Source organism: Lemur catta, chromosome 10, assembly GCF_020740605.2.
Source record: "Lemur catta isolate mLemCat1 chromosome 10, mLemCat1.pri, whole genome shotgun sequence".
Lineage (NCBI taxonomy): Eukaryota > Metazoa > Chordata > Mammalia > Primates > Lemuridae > Lemur > Lemur catta.
The window spans coordinates 78,132,450-78,149,865 of record NC_059137.1 but is presented as its reverse complement, the minus strand read 5'-3'; positions in this window follow the sequence as shown (position 1 = coordinate 78,149,865).

Genomic DNA, 17,416 nt, shown 5'->3' with positions numbered 1-17,416 from the left:
GCTGCTCAGTGTGGGGGTCTGAGCTCCAAGCCAGGAGAGCGGCCCTTTCCGGGAAGGCGGCAACTTCTGCACCAAAGAGACCTCTGCTCTCCAAAGCTGCAGACGCCCTTGTGAAATGTGTCTATCTGAACAGACACTTTCTCCCAAAGGGTGCACATAAAGGCCAGCAGGGCCGTCGCTCTCTGGAGCCCTCTTTCCTCGGCAGCCTCCCCGGGCGGGCACAGAACACCGCGCCGGCCGCCCGCAGGCCCTGCGCTTCTCAGACCCTGACAAAGCACTGGAGCTGCCGTGCAGGGACCAGACAGCCCGGCCCTGGGACGCGTCCTGCAGCACACGGAGCCCCCTCCCAGAGTTAAATACCTGTAACTGAGCCGTCCCCAGGCCACAAAGGCAGGTGGTGGCCCCAGTGGCACCTGGACCCAAGTATTCCACTCCCACACCTTCCTCTCCTGGCGTGAAGAGCTGGTCCTAGGAGGGCTGCGGAATCTGCTTTTCAGACAACGCAAATCACCGGCCGTGCGAGGGGGAGAGAGGCGCAGGTTTCTGGCTCCTCAGCGTCCCCACCCCTGTCCCAGGTTTCTATTTTCCGGTCCCCCTCGTGTTCTTTCACTACGTCCACCACCACCGTCCGAGCCACCAACATCTCTGCTTGGAAAGCAGCAGCAGCAGCCTCTTCAGGAGTAGAAATGCGGATAAACAGGAAGACGTGCTCTGTGCACCTGCCGGAGCCATCGGGAAGGTGCTGCGAAATGGCCAGAGTGAAGACACCTATCCCGAGGTCTGGCACTTGTAGGTGCTCAAAAAATGTCCTTTAGATATAAAAGGGAAATAATACCAAGGATTTGTTAAATTATGGTATTAATAAATTCAATACAAATTTTTTAAAAAAAGAGAAAAAATGCAAAATTAAAAAAAAAAAAAGAAAAAATGCAGCAGCCTCCCGGCTAGTCTATCCCCAGCATTCTGGTCTCCCTGAAAGTCATTCCCTGCACAGCAGCCAAAACCAGATTTTTCAAAACACAAACCTGATCATGGGTAACCTCGATACTCAAGAGAAGTGGATCACAGGCACCCCCAGCCTTGCATGAACCAGGCGAGGGTCCAGCAGCCCCTCCCTGTAGGGGACTCCAGGCTCGTCCCATAAGTGGTCCTGTATCCAGCCATTGGTTAGGAGACCCTAGTTGCATGGTACATAACTCTATAAAGTTAGCCAGGTCCTACCTCCAGACCCTGACTGCACCTACGCCTCTGAGCTTTTCATGCAAGGTATAATTGAAGGACCTACAGGGCCGGAGAGCTGGGGTCCCATTGAGCTCACAGATAAAGTTGTATGAACTGATTTGTGGCTGCCTGCTAACACATGATTGTTTAATACATGTCTATTGCTCTGAGCCCATGTAAAAAGACTCTAATCCCTGTATGTGACCCCCCCCAAAAAAGACTCTAATCCCTGTATGTGACAAAAGGTCATATTTTCAACAGGGGGGAAAGAAAGATGGATGCCAGTTCTAGGGGGTGGGGGCAGTGGAGGGTCCCCAAGAAAACTCAGCTGCCTGCAAGCCTAAGATTCTTGGGGAAAAATTCTACCTGGAAAGAAGCATCCTAAGATTTTAAATTTTTTAAGATTGTAAGATTGTGACTCCAGGAAAAATCAGTAGTGTGTTACCTGCTCTTTGGAACTCTTAAGATCTCTCCTGGGAGTGCAGTGTGTGAAGATGACAATCTCCTCTGCCTGTCTCTCTCGTTTGTTCATCCAACACATGCACGGTGAGTCCCGACAGCGTACCAGGCCCACCATCCTAAGAACTGTGGGTCAGCCGTGAACTAAACAGACCGAATTTCTGCCCTTGGGGAGCTTCTGCAAGGTTGGTCCCAATTATATTATACTCTTAACCTAATTGCACTCCTGAGCAATTGCGATTAGAGCAAAGGTCGGTCGATTTCTACAGTGGCCAATGTTGGTGCAGTACCCAGAACACTCTGGACCCTTTCTACCATTTCTGTGTTGCCCCACCCTTCCCTCGGGTGACCATTAATCAGTGACTGTTGGATGTGGGCGTATTAAAGCACAGCCCCCTTGTCTCAGGGCTGCACCACTCTGAGATACAACTTGGACTCTGGAGCTCCCCCGCAGGAGCAGACTGATGTCAACACTGGCAGGACTGGACTTGACATTGCTCCCCTGCTTGGTTGGCTTCCTCCCCTCTCTTGGGTCCTCAGCCCCTTTCTGGCCTTCCAGGGAGCACTTCCTTAATAAATCACTCGCACACAAATTCTCATCTGGCTTCTGTTTCTAAGAACCGACTTAAGACAGTATCAGTTATAAATCCAACCTTGCCTACAGCAAATGCATTCATTTCACCAAACCAGAAGCATTCCTGAGTGCCTACGGTGTGACACTAGCATCATGCTGAGTGTGAGCACCACCAATATGAATGTGACCTAGTCCCGGATGGGGACTTCCACTGCCGCTTAGCACAATGCAGGCTATATTTAAAGTACATTCAAAGGAACAGGGACTGGCAGCATCGGGGGGTGGGGGAGCATATGGGATGAGGGATTAACTCTGCCTAGGGCATCAGGGGAAGGCTTCTTACTTATAATAGACCCAGCACAACGAAACGGATGCAGAACCCCTCCTTCCACCAACCCTCATCCCCACGTGCCTTTCACCCTGTCCTGATGAAGAGGGTAAACCTGCTTATCTGTTTCCCTTATTGCTAATCTAATCCCATTTCCCCTTCTTCCCTCTGTCCTCAATAAAACTCATCCTGGAGGCCCAAATCCCTGCTTCTAAACCAGACTTAGGCCAGGTGTGGTGGCACACACAGGTAGTCCCAGCTACTCGGGAGGCTGAGATGGGAGGATCACTTGAGCCCAGGAGTTCAAGGCTGCAGTGAGCCATGACTGTGCCACTGAACTCTAGCCTGGGTGACAGAGCAAGACTCTGTCTCTAAAAAATATATACAAAAAATTTTTAAAAAATAAGCTAGACTCAGAGAACCCTGACAAGTTTCCAGGAAAGATGTATTTCTTCCAAAGGCGGGGAAGCAAGAAGCCTTCATGTAGGAAGGAGCATTCACGTTGGATCTTGAAGGGTGAGTGGGGGTTTTATATAGACTCACTGGGAAAAGGAATCCCAACGAGGAAAAGCCTGGGAAGCAGGAAAGGAAAGGTGCACAGAGTCAATGGCTTGGGGTCAGCCAGTAATAAGGGGTGTGTCCAGCAGAAGGGAGAAAAGACTTGGAGCTGGAAGGGGTGCCAGGATGTACAGGGTCTTGTGAGCCAGCTCAGAAATGGGACCCAATCATGGAAAGATGAGGGGCGAGTGTTGAGAGACATTTTGAAAAGAACCATCTAGGGTTAGAGGCTGATTCATTCTGAGAAGGGAGAGAGGCTCAAAGACCTCAAAGGGGGGTTGAGGTGCCACTTTCGAAGCGGACACGGGAGTGATTCCCAGCTGTCGCTATGTGGCCTTGGGCTTGTTACCTCCCTACTATCAGCTTCAGCTTTTTCTCAGAAAAATGGAAATCACAATACAAATGAATATCCCTAATCCTAAAATCCAAAATCCAGAATGCTCCAAAATCTAAAACTTTCTGACATCAGAAGTGGAAAATTCTCACGGCCGGGCGTGGTGGCTCATGCCTGTAATCCTAGCACTCTGGGAGGCCGAGGTGGGCAGATTGTTTGAGCTCAGGAGTTCGAGACCAGCCTGAGCAAGAGCAAGACCCCGTCTCTACTAAAAATAGAAAGAAATGATCTGGACAGCTAAAATATATACAGAAAAATTAACTGGGTATGGTGGTGCATGCGTGTAGTCCCAGCTACTCATGAGTCTGAGGCAGGAGGATTGCTTGAGCCCAGGAGTTTGAGGTTGCTGTGAGCTAGGCTGATGCCACGGCACTCTAGTCCGGGCAACAGAGTGAGACTCTGTCTCAAAAAAAAAAAAAAACAAGTGGAAAATTCTACGCCTGACTTTGTATAAAGTATAACAGTCAAAATGTAGTCAGAACTTTCTTTAATGTACAAAATTATTTAAAACATTGTATAAAATTGCCTTTGAGCTACGTATACAAGGTGTGTAGGAAACATAAATGAATTTCTTGTTTACACTTGAGTCCCAGCCCTAAGATATCCCATTATGTATGTGAAAATATTCCAAAATCCACAAAAAAATTTCAAAATCTGGAACATTTCTAATCTCAAGCATTTTAAATAAGCAATACTCAACCTGTAATACACACTTTGATGATTAATTTTATGAATCAACTTGCCTGAGCCACTGGGTGGCCAGATACTTGGTCAAACATTATTCTGGGTGTTTCTGCAGGGGTATTTCTGCATGTGATTAACGTTTAAATCAGTAGACCAAGCAAAACAGATTGTTCTTTTTAATGTGGGTGGGCCCCATTTAATCAGTTAAAGCCCTGAGTAAAACAAAAAGACCAACCCTCTCTCAAGAAAAAGCTTCTCCAGAAGACTGACTTCAGACTTCATCTGCACTATCCACCCTCCTGGCTCTCAAGCCTGCCAGCCCAATCCGCAGATTTGGACTTGCCAGTCTCTCTAATCACCTGAGTCCATCCCTTACAATAAATTTTTATATGTGTGTGTGTGTGTGTGTGTGTGTGTGTGTGTGTGTGTGTGTGTGCACATGCACACATATCCTATTGGTTGTTTCTCTGGAGAACCCTAACTAATACACATACCTCATGGCAATGTATAAACTAAGTGAAATTACACACACAAAGCATTTAGAACAATGCCTAGTACATAATAAGTATTAGTCCAAGGATTATAGATATATGTAAATTAAGATTGCTCTTCATTGGAAGGGTGATATTTGAAGTCCCCTAGTCAGGAATCCTCACTCCAGTGATGTTCGATCAGCAATCATCGGAAGAATGGCGATCATAAATCCATATTCCTCTTCAAGGAAAGCAGTGTGCCCAGGCAGAGCGGAAGGCAGAGAGGTGGTTGTTTCATGTTCTGTAGCATGCTGGACATTTCCCGAGAAGCCTGCCTGAGCTTTTCCTGACACCCCCAAGGATGGTCACCAATGATCCACAAGAAAATTGCAGGTAGTTTTTAGCCCTACAAGGTTAGAAGTTAACCTACAGAAATTGATACACTGTTTTGACTTGGTGACCTGGTAGAAAAGTGAAACCCAAAGCTGTCGTGGTTTCCCTGTACTGCAGCAAGTTGACGTCGTATATCTAACCTGGCGATCCACAGAACAGCCATTTCACTGACTACTCAAATCCTTCTCCTTCAGATGCTCTCTGAACCAGTGCGTTCGTCTCCCTGCTGGCTTCCTCATTAAAGAATTAAATCAAACCTTGACACCTGGTTACTATCTATTTGTAGGAGAATTATGTTTCTAACACTCCAGAGGGAGCCATGTTGAGAATTTCAAATGCTAGCATCTAAATCTGCAAGAGGAGGTTCATGATTTCACATAAGAGATGTTTGAAATAATGTGTTTATGGATGAAAAAGTGTTGCCCAAGAAATGTAGTTGCTACAGTGTTTCTCAACCATTTTTGGCATTATTGCCCCCCTTAAGGAGCCCTTTTAGACATTTCCCCTCCCCAATCACCCTCCTCCCTATGAAATTTTAATACAACAGATACACTGTAATATCTGTTTATATACTGTGGTCTTTTGGAAGGCTGCAAACCATTGTCATTGCTAATATATTTTCACACCCCATTCAGGATCCCATGTGCTCTCAGTGGGGCAATATTGCCCCCAACAGGGGGTTTTAAGCTTTACCCTACCATCCATTTGACTTCCTTTCTCATCAGGCTATTGTGAGGTGCAGAAGTGGGAGGTGTTTGAGGTATAAAAATCACACTTCCCCATTGTATTTGTCTGGGCAGAGTGCAGTCATGCCTCCGTATCTATGCATGGGGGATTGGTTCCAGGACCCCCGCAGATACCAAATTCCGAGATGTTCAAGTCCCTTATATAAAGTGGCATCACATTTGCATATAATCTACAGATATTAAGTCATCCCTAGGTTACTTATAATACCGAATACAATGTAAATACTGTGTAAATAGTTGTTATACTGTATTGCTTTTTATTTGCATTATTTTTCATTATTGCATTGATATTTTTATTGGATGTTTTAAATATTTTCAATCTCAGATTGTTTGAACCCATGATGCAGAACTCACAGATACAAAAAGCTGACTATAATTAGACTCTGATAACAACCACCCATACCCCCTACCCCACACTCATCCAGATTTAGATTTTTTATTTTTATTTTTATTTTTTTTTGGCCCTTTAGGTCAGAATGCCTTGAAACTTTTTTTAAATATTTCTTTTGTTTCTTTTAATTAAAAATATTGCTAACTATTAATATAAATTGTTCATTTCAATTTAATGCTATGTGCCTTACAAATGGGAAGCACAGATAGAGGACAGCAGTCTGCCCTCCAGGGCCAGCTTCTGTGCCTATCTTCCCTTCAACTCCCTCTGGACTCATCCACTTATCAGGAGCCCGTTCCTGAAACAACTGACCCCTCCCACAATGACACCATTAATCCATTCATAAGGGCAGAGCCCTCATGGCCTAATTACCTCTTAAATGCCTGACCTCTGAGTACCATTACAATGGGATTAAGTCTTCAACACATATAATTTGGAGGACACATTCAAATCACAGCACCCACAAATTTGATAACCTAGATAAAATGTGCCAATTCCTTGAAAGACACAATCTGCCAAAACTCGCACAAGAAAAAATAGGCTCTCTGAATAGGTCTTTATCTATTTATGTAAAATTGAATCGATAATTAATAACCTTCTAAAACAAAAAGCACCAGGCTCAGACAAGTTCCCTGGTGAATTCTACCAATTTAAAGAAGAAAGTATGCCAATTCTCTACAATCTGTTTCAGAAATTGGAAGCAGAGGGAATACTTCCTAATTCATTCTATGAAGCCAGCATTACCCTAGTATCAAAACCAAACAAATAAATACATTACAAAGAAAATTACAGAATAATATATCTCATGAACATAGATGCAAAAATTCTCAACAAAATATTAGCAAATAAAACTCAGCAATAAGTAAAAAGAATTGTACACAACAAACATATGGGATTTATCCCAAGTACACAAAACTTATTCACCATTTGAAAATCAACTAGTGTAATCCATCACATCGACAGGCTAAAAGAAAAAACCATGTGATCATATCAATAGATGCAGAAAAAGCATTTGATAAAATCCAATCCATGATTTTACAAAAACTCTCAGTAAACTAGTAATAAAGGTGAACTTCTTCAACTTGATAAAGAATATCTACCAAAAAACCTACAGCTAACACCACACTTAGTGGTAAGAAACTGGAAGCTTTTCCACTAAGATTAAAAACAAGAGAAGGTTGTCCCTTCTCACCACTTCTTTCCAGCATTGTACTGGAAGTCCTACCTAATGCAGTATGACAAGAAAAGGAAACAATACTGCCAGGGTGGCCGTCAGCCCTGGGTTCTTGGTGTGCTCTTGGCCGAAGAATGACTAGGCACACCAAAGTGTCAAGTCCACATTCTGACTCCTTGCTTGGAAAAATCACCAGCAGCGCCAATGCCATGGAATAACCTCAGGCAGCAAGAAGTTTCACATGAGCAACTCTTTATCAGAGAACAAAACAAGTGTGTCGCCGAGTAGAGAGAGACAGACCGACTGACAGACTCACAGACTGACTGACTGACCCACTGACAGACTGACTCACTTACTGACTCACAGACTCACTCTGAATTCTTAGATTGTTTCCTTTTATTGGCCCAGTCTGGGGGAGGGCTCTGTGGGATATTACTAAATGATCAATGGGTGTCCTTAAAATGCCATCTGCATATACAAGCTCCTTCTCTGAAAGCCCACCTGGTGGGGGCGGGGAAGTGAACAACAATGTAAATTTAAGGTAATGACATAATAACTACCCTTAGGTTACTCGAGGTCACTTTCCAAATCCTATCACGCCTGGGCAGGGGAATTCCCAGATTTATAAAGCATTCCCTCCTTCCCCAGGTGCAGCAGTTGCTTGGGATAGGATTAAGGGTGGGGCAGCACCAAAACAGAGTTCCCGGCTTTATCCTTCTTCCCAGGTGGAGCAATTGCTCAAGTTAGCACCAAAGTGGGCACCCTTGTCCCTAGAAGAGCCAGAGATCCTAGCTATCTACCTAACAATACTATTTACATTAGCATTCCCCCAAAATGAAATACTTAGGTGTAAATCTAATAAAATACATACAAGGTCTACATGAGGAAAACTACAAAACTCTGATGAAAGAAATCAAAGACCTAAGTAGACAGAAAGATAATTCATATTCATGGATAGGAAGACTCAACAGTGTCAAGATGCCAGTTCTTCCCAACGTGAGCTACAAATTCAATGCCTTGCTAGTTAAAATCCCAGCAAATTGTTTATCTCAGCAAGTGGATTCCACAAACTGATTCCAACGTTTATATGGAGAGGCAAAAGACCCAGAATAGTCAACTTAATATTGAAAGACAAGAGCAAAATCAGAGGACTAACACTATTCAACTTCTAGATGTGCTATAAAGCTCTAGTAATCAATAGATCAATGGAACACAATAAAAAGCCAAGAAAAAGATTCACATAAATACAGTCAACTGATCTTTGACAAGGAGAAAAAGCCACACAATGTAGAAAAATTTGTCTTCCCAGAGAGTGGTGCTAAAACAATGGGACATACACATAAAAAAAAATCTAGACATAGACCTTACAACTTCCACAATAATTAACTCAAAACAGATCACAGACCTAAATGCAAAATGTAAAACTGTAAAACTTCTGCAAGATATTATAACATAGGAGAAAATCTAGATGACCTTGGGTTTGATGATGACTTCTTAAATCTAATACCAAAGCACAATCCCTGAAAGAAAGAATTGATAATCTGAACTTCATTAAAATCAAAAATTTCTGCTCTGTGAAACACACTGTCAAGAGAATGACAAGACAAGACACAGACTGGGAGAAAATATTTGGCAAAGACATATTTGATAAGGGACTGTTATCCAAAATACACAATGAACTCTCAAAACTCAACAATGAGAAAACAACTAATTTAAAAATGGGCTGTGTGGAGATGCATGGAGAGAAGAGGAGAGGGCAGGCTTGAGGCTGCAGGAAGAGTGAGTTGGCAGCTTCTTGCAGAGGTCAAGGTGAGAAATAGTAAAATCTGAGGTGGTAGAATTAAAAAGGCCTGTAACCCTAGCACTCTGGGAGGCCGAGGCAGAAGGATTGCTTGAGCCCAGGAATTTGAGGTTGCTGTGAGCTAGGCTGACACCACAGCACTCTAGTCCAGGTGACACAGCATCTCAAAAAAAAAAAAAAAAGAAGAAGAAGGGATATGTACATTAGAGATGAAATTAAGAGGTAGATTGGACAAGTCTGGGGGACTCAGAGTTAGCCTGGATTCTTGTCTTTCCTGTACAGCCCACATCTGCTCTGATTGCAGATGCTCTACCTCAACTCAACCAGCTTCTCCACACCACCGAGTGCCGAGGCTCCGGGATTATTAAATTAGTCTTCTTGTGTTCCTCCTGCTTCCAACATTAATCCATTCTCTACAGAGCAACCAGAATGTTATTTAGAAATACAAATCAAATCACATCCATTCCCCACCTTAATGCTCTAGTAGCTTCCCATCACATTGAATAAAATAAAATTCTTTAACCTAGCTTTCAGAGGAAATCAGATTCCCCTCCCCTTCTGAGCTCTATCCTTTCTGTGTTCCCAGCTAAGCTCAGGCCCACCTGGGAGTGTCTACAACTACCTCTTTCCTGAGCCCAATGCTTTCCCCACCCACTCATCTGCCATCCCCCTTCCCTTGCTCATCCCTCCCCCCATCTCCCCACGCACCCCCTCCATATTTGCCACATGAGTGGAAAACAATTGTGTACCATCTTGAAAAGTTGAACACTCACATCAATTTGTGTCCTAATTTTATACCCTAAGAATTCTTACCTATGTACACCAAAAGCATATTCAAGAATGTTCTTGGCCACATTGTACATGATATAAAGAACTGGAACAACTAAAATGTTCACCAGTGGAAAACTGGGTAAGTCAAGGATGAGATACTGATACAATGGAATACTGGACAGTAATAAAAAATAAGTGAACCATAACTACAAGCTTCAACATGGATGGACTGAATCTTAGGAAATAATATTGAGGAAAAAAGCAAATTAACAAGCTTCAGAAGAATATCCACAGTATGATACCATGTTTATAAAGTTCAAAAACAAACAAAGCAAAAGAATATATTGTGTAAGGGTACGTACATATGCGTCAATCTATAATGGAAAGCAGAGATGACTTTCTAACAAATTTAGGACAGAGGTTACCTTAAGGTAAGGTAAAGGTACTTCAAGTACCTGAAGACAGTTACTTACACCTGTTTTAAGCGCGTGGTGCAAACACCCTAGAGCTGTCCCAGCCTTTCCCTGGTCCTGGATGATTAGAAAATCCACCCCCCCAAATCAGGTTTCAGGAACGTCCAGCACAGCTCAATACTGGATTAACAAAGCAAACCATCTCCAGGCAACCTATCTGCCGCAGCTTGCCAGCATTAGCAGCATTTTAATCCATAAATTCGGATTTGGATGTCAACCCCCTGAGAACAAGACTTCGTGAGCAAAGAACTCAGCTTTGAATCAGACGTAAGAGAACTCCTTCCCGAGGCACTTGCCCCTACAGAAGAGTTTCCTTCTTTCCTTGCCATGTGACTTAGCTTCAGAACCAATCTGAAAAGGGAGTTCTTCTTGACAAATTTTTGCTTTCCATTCATTGCTCTCACAATTATGATTAAAATAGCCTTCTTTGTTGGGGGATGTGAATAACTGTGGAAACTCAAAGTGTGAGTGTTAGACATTCACTCTCACACAGTCATTGTGCCCCTACTACGTGCAAGGGGCCGGGCCAGGAGCTATGGAGAACATACAGACAAACATGACATTGTCCTGCTTTTCAAGAAATCTATATTGCAATGGCAGGAACAGACACGTAAACAAATAACAATAGCCAAGTCACAATACAACTGGACCATTCACACAGTGGTTAGGAGCTTGGCTGCTCGTCATTCAGTGTAAACTTGGTCACATAAACTAATTTTTCTGGGCCTCACTTTTCTTATCTACAAAGTGTAATAAAAACAATATTTCTTTTACATCTGGGAAGCATTGAGCTTAGGTGAAAAGCATTTTAGCTGTTGTGTTTTGTGCGCTAAAATGGTAATTGGGACAAATTTACTGGCTTACCTAAAATGCAAGGGAGTCAGAGTATTGCTGTATTGGCAGGTCAAGGTCAGCTTTGAAACCTTTAGGCATGTAAGCCCAACTGGACTGAGGTGCTCAGTAGGTCACGGGACAGCCACATGCAGCCCCGGGCCCTAAGTCCCAGCGAGCTTGGGCCATGGCCCTGGGGGGAAGGTTCCGTGCACCTGATGACTACGGTGAAGGTCGTTAGTTCCATGGTCAGTGTCATGTGGTCATCTTGAGTCTACTCTCACTATTAATTGGCGTCAGCACCCTGAGAACCGCCAGTTTGATCCCAATGGAAGCTGAGCTCACTCTGGTTGGTGATGGAAACATCACAAAATATCAAGTCCAAAGTGATGGTGAGTGAAGTCGTAACGTGTATCCTGCAGTGCATTATCAAATTTCTTAATCGTACTTAGAGGAACAGGTGTTTCCAGTAATGTTCTGGAAACTACCAGGGCACCAACATTAAATATAAGCCTGAGGTTTTAGAGGAAATTCCTTGATAATTAAATAAAATGCTTAATACACGTGGGGAAAAAATCCATACGAGGAATCAATGAAACACAATATGTAAAGAGTATGCCACAGGACCTTAATACTCAGTAAGTAGACCGTTCTCTTCATGACAGAGCACTCTGGGAATACACTGAATTCAATACACCTTGTACCTTCAAGGACAAACAGGTGTTACAAAATTAGAGAGGCGACAATTTGGAAACAGCAAAGAGGCAAGTGAAGGGAATTCCAAAGTGCTTGAAGGGTCCCCCTGCCCTCCATGATCCGTCTGCAAAGGCAGCAGGGCAGCGGTCCCCAACCTTTTTGGCACCAGGGACCGGTTTCATAGAAGATCATTTTTCCATGGACTGGGGGAAGGAGAATGGTTTCAGGATGATTCAAGCTTATCACATTTATTGTGCACTTTATTTCTATTATTATTACATTGTAATATATAATGAAATAATTAACAATGCACCATAATGCAGAATCAGTGGGAGCCCTGAGCCTGTTTTCCTGCAACTAGATGGCCCCATCTGGGCTTGACGGGAAACAGTGACTGTAAATACAGATGAAGCTTCGCTCTCTCACCCGCCACTCACCTCCTGCTGTGCGGCCCGGTTCCTAACAGGCCACAGACCAGTACCTGTCCATGGCCTGGGGGACCGCAGCAGTAGAGGACCAGAAAGGACCAGGAAGGTCGTGGTTAGGAATTCAGCTGTGATTCCGTAGACGAGGCATTAGCTCCTGGGTCCAGCGGGAGAGCTGAGCAACCAGTCTGTTCTGAGTAATGGTGCGCATTCTCTTTTTCTAACATAATCTTTTCCCTCTGATAGTTCATCCCGTGTATTTGAAATAAGAGCAGGCTCCAAGGCTTTCCCCATGACCACCCCACCTCCTCAGGCACATGATGGTAACCAGGTTCTGATTAGAAGACCATTTACCATCTTCACCTTTTATTTCAATAAATACTAATCTCCTCCTCCAGTCTGACATAATACGTGAATCATTGCCACCTTGTTCTTCCAGCCACATACATTCCAGTTTGCTTTCTCTTTGAGCGACAGAGGTTAAGAAAATGCCATAAAATGATGCCCTAATTATGCTGTCAGGATGCAGTTTTGCTATGACATTTATGGAGTCTCCGGGTGGGGGGGGGAAGAGAACGAACATGGGGTAGGCCCGTGTGTTCAAAGATTTAAAGATGCATAAAATTCATTTTTCATAAGAAACAGATGTACTGTAACTTAGAATGAAAAGTTGTCTGAAAACAACAAGCCCTAAGTTGAACCCATCAGCAATGCCAAGTTTAAAACTGAGGACAACGTGGGCAAACATATAGATAAATGAGGGATAATTGGGGAAAATAAAGACCTGACATCACCTATGACCAGGCCAGACAGGGCTATTATTTAGAACTCATTAGGTTTGCTTAAGCTAATCAAATGCAGAAGGTGGCTCTAGAATCACATCTGCTGAGAAGAGATGGGTTGTTAGTCTACTCTCAATACATCAGCCAGAGGGATGCTTTAAAAACATAAATCCCATCATTTCACACCCTATGGGGACCTTCCCAGTCCATGTTTACCTTTTTCTTTTGAGATGGGATCTCACTATATTGCCCAACCTGAACTCAAACTCCTGGGCTCAAGCAATCCTCAGCCTCAGGCTCCCCGAGTAGCTGGGACTACAGGCGCGCACACCATGCCCAGTTCATCTTCATCTTTCTGACTTTACCTTCTGTCCCAGTTCCATAGTTCCTCCACCCTGGGCCAGCCTGCAGCTCTTCTGACACAATGTCATGCTCTCACCTTAGGGCATGTTTAATATTAATAGCTCTTCCCAGCACCTTGACCACAGACACCTGCCTGCACACTTCTCAGTGAGTCCACCCTGCGTGCGAATACAGATGAAGACGAGCCCTCCTGCGCTCTGCATCCCCAGACCCCTTCCTCTGCTCATCCTTTCCCTTTTCTCCCACAGCACCTACCAATTTCCAGCCTAATACATTGAATTATTTATTATATTTGCTGTCTTTTCTCTCTTAAAATTAATTTTTAAAATTTCATTTTAAATCTTAATTTCAAAGAACTATGAAATCTCAAAAATATCTACAAAAAAAAGTGATTTTTAAAATTAAAGACCAACTTTGGTCAGTACAAAAATCACTTGTGCAACTTATTAAAACACAGTGGAACATGGGTGCCTGTACTTCCCATTCTGACGCACAACGTCTGGGGTGGGACCCAGCCAGCCTTTTCCTTTTCCTCTGTTAACAAAACACACAGATGATTCTAACGCACGCCTCGATTTCATCTACTGAGCAGGACTAATGATAATATAGATATGATAGGATTCAATTCGTGAGTACTGAGTGCCTGGCACAGACAAAGTGGTCATTATTTTTGTGTTCACAGCCCTCGAACACCTTGCTTGGCAGATTGTTGGGGTTGAAAAAGAGTAGCTGAATGAATGAATGGTGAGAACAGTCCAGTAGAGAGGCATCTAAATCATCAGTGTGCATAATAAATCCCTGGAGAGAATGCCAACAATGCAGATCCTTGGGGCCTTCCCACAAACATTTCCTTGTCATCTTGTCTTTTTTTAATGAGATTTTTCTTTTATTTATTTATTTATTTATTTATTTATTTATATTTTTGGAGACAAGGTCTTGCTCTGTCGCCCAGGCTGGAGTGCAGTGGCACTATCATAGCTCACTGCAGCCTTGAACTCCTGGGCTCAAGCGATCCTCCTGCCTTGGTCACCTGAGTAGCTGGGTCTAGAAGGAGTGCACCACCATGCCCAGCTAATTTTTAAATTCTTTGTAGAGACAGAGTCTCGCTGTATTGTTCAGGCTGGTCTCAAACTCCCGGTCTCAAGTGATCCTCCCGCCTCAGCCTCCCAAAGTGCTGGGCGTTTTCTTGTCTTGAGTTTTTGTCTCCTCCTCTCCGGGTTCCTCTCCTACTTCACTGCCTGTGCTTTCTCAGTCTCTTTTGAACTTCTCTTCCACCTTTGCTCAACTTCCTAATGTCAGAATGTCCCAGAGATCAGTCCTAGGAACCCTTGTCCTTCCTTATCTGTATACTGGCAGTTTTCATTGTGTCCCATAGCTTTAAATTCAAGGGATCCCACGAACTTGGATGGAGAGAACTATTCTGCTTTTCTAATCTCTAACTGAAAGTTAGTATTTCTTCCATTCATGAATAAAGCCTCTGGTATTGCAGTATCTGTGGCTTTGTCATCTACAGAAATCACAGACATTTTCATATTATATTACAGTTGTTCTAAATATATAAAAATCATTTACTTTTTTACTGCTTTGTGATTATGGTAGTTATTAGGCATACCAGATCTGTTATTTAATGTATTAATACAGGAGCATATAATATTACTGTCTCACAATTTTTAAATACCTACTATGTTATTTTATTTTATTATTTTATTTTATTTTATTACTTTTGACACAGGATCTCGCTGTATCGCCCAGGCTAGAGTGCAGTAGCCCAATCATAGCTCACTGTAACCTCGAACTCCTGGGCTCAGGTGATCCTCCTGCCTCAGCCTCCCGAGTAGCTGAGCCTACAAGTCAAAGGCCACCAAGTCCAGCTAATTTCCTACTTACATTTTAATGTAATTTTCCTTTTTAATCTTATGTATGTTATTTTATGCACTTAAAAGCATCATTCTGAGAAGTGAGGTGTAGGCTTCACCAGACCGCCAAAGAGGTCCACACCATAAAAATAGTTTATCACCTTTGATTTAAATGACAGTAAGTTTTAAATTTCTATCTTCATCTCTGACTTTGCTCTAGCTCCAGCTGCTTCCTGTTGACATTTCTGCTTGGGTGCCTGATAGCATCTAAGTCACAGCAGCACAGAAACAGCCCTGGACCTCTCCCTTGAAACTCCCTTGAAACCCACATCAGCCTGGCAGTTCAAGCCCAAACTCTAGGACCAAGTTAGTGTGCTCCACTTTCACTCCCCTTCACGACAGCATCCGCAGTCCTCTCGCCAACAAGCTTCAGTAACACAAAAAATACAAATGATTCAGGTCTTCTTCAGAAAAGGCATTTTGATGCTTTTAATTGAAATAAAGGGCACAATAGGATTAGAATAGCTGAGATGCACCTCTTCAGCAAATTTCCAAACCAGAAACTTCTTAATAGTTTTTAAGATGAATCCTTTTTTTTTTCCTATAGCTAAAAACTCGGAAGTTCTTATTGCCTATCGTTAGGGTGGGACAGATCAGGGTGGGGTGGGCAGAGTGAGGGATAGAAATGAACAAGCAGATCGTGTGAAATGGGATTAGCCACACCCAGTGGGACTCCCAGGCGTCCTGGCAGGGTGGAAAGCACTCTCGCTGCGGAGCTGAGGAGTGAGTCTGGCCCCTGGCCGCCGTCCCACAAGCCAGAGGGGAGGCACAGGAGAGTGCAAACACCATCTGTGGCTTAAACGGTGAGTACAGAGAACAGCATTTCTTTTCCTGAAAACGGGGAAGACATTTTAATTTGGCAATCCTGTTTCCTGTGTCCTTGATGTGACAAGCATGTGATGGCTCGTGTTCTGACATAGCCCTGTAGCCCCATTCGCGTGTTTATCCTTAAAGATCAGTAGCTTTGTGATTAACTGCTAACAATCAGCCCATTTCATAAGTGTTTGGCCAGGCGCGGTGGCTCCCGCCTGTAATTCCAGTGCTTTGGGAGGCCAAAGTGTGAGGATCACTTGGACCCTGGAGTTTGAGGCCAGTCTGAGCAACATGATGTGACTGTCTCCACACAAAATTTAAAAATTTGCTGGGCTTGGTGGCATGTGCCTGTAGTCCCAGCTACTCGGGAGGCTGAGGCAGGAGGGTCACTTGAGCCCAGGGTTTCAAGGTTACAGTGAGCTGTGATCACACCGCTGCAGTCCCACCTGGGCAACAGAGTGAGACCTGCCTCAGGAAAAAAAAAAAAAAGCGTTTCCTGAGGGGAAAGAAATGAGTATATATTGAGTGCACTGTGTTGGGGTTTTAAATCTTATCTCATTTAATCCTTGTACCAAAATGTTGGAGCTCTTGGGATTAACCCTGAACCTTTTCCTCCTGCTCACCCTACATGTCTAATTTCCTGTCAACTCATATTTTTATCTCCAGCTCGTGGCTTCTGAGGCCCACGGTTAGAGCTAATTCAAACTTCATTCTCAACTTCTGCTTGCAAACCCCATGAGAACCTCAAACGTTCCCAGGATTCTCCATGCCCTGCCCAGACCCCACCACCCAAGGCTAATCTCTGAGGTTGCTTATCTCAGTAAATGGCAGCCAGGCTATCTTCAATGGCCCCATGTCTCTCTCTGTCCCTGTCTCCCTTTCCATGCAGCCATTACCCCTGTCCCCATCACGAAAATAGCTGGCCTGGACTCCTGCAAAAGACTTCCAATGGGCATCCCAGCATCCAGTCTGGTCCCTTGGCCACAACCACTCTCTACTCAACCTCCCAGTGTTCTTAGAATAGAATGCGGACACATGCAGGGGACACCTCTGGCACTTTTGCATTATTTTCTGCTGGTCTCACAACAAAGTCTTGCAGATTCCCAGGTTCACTCCCAGTCGGGGTCTCCTCCACACCCACAGAGATTTC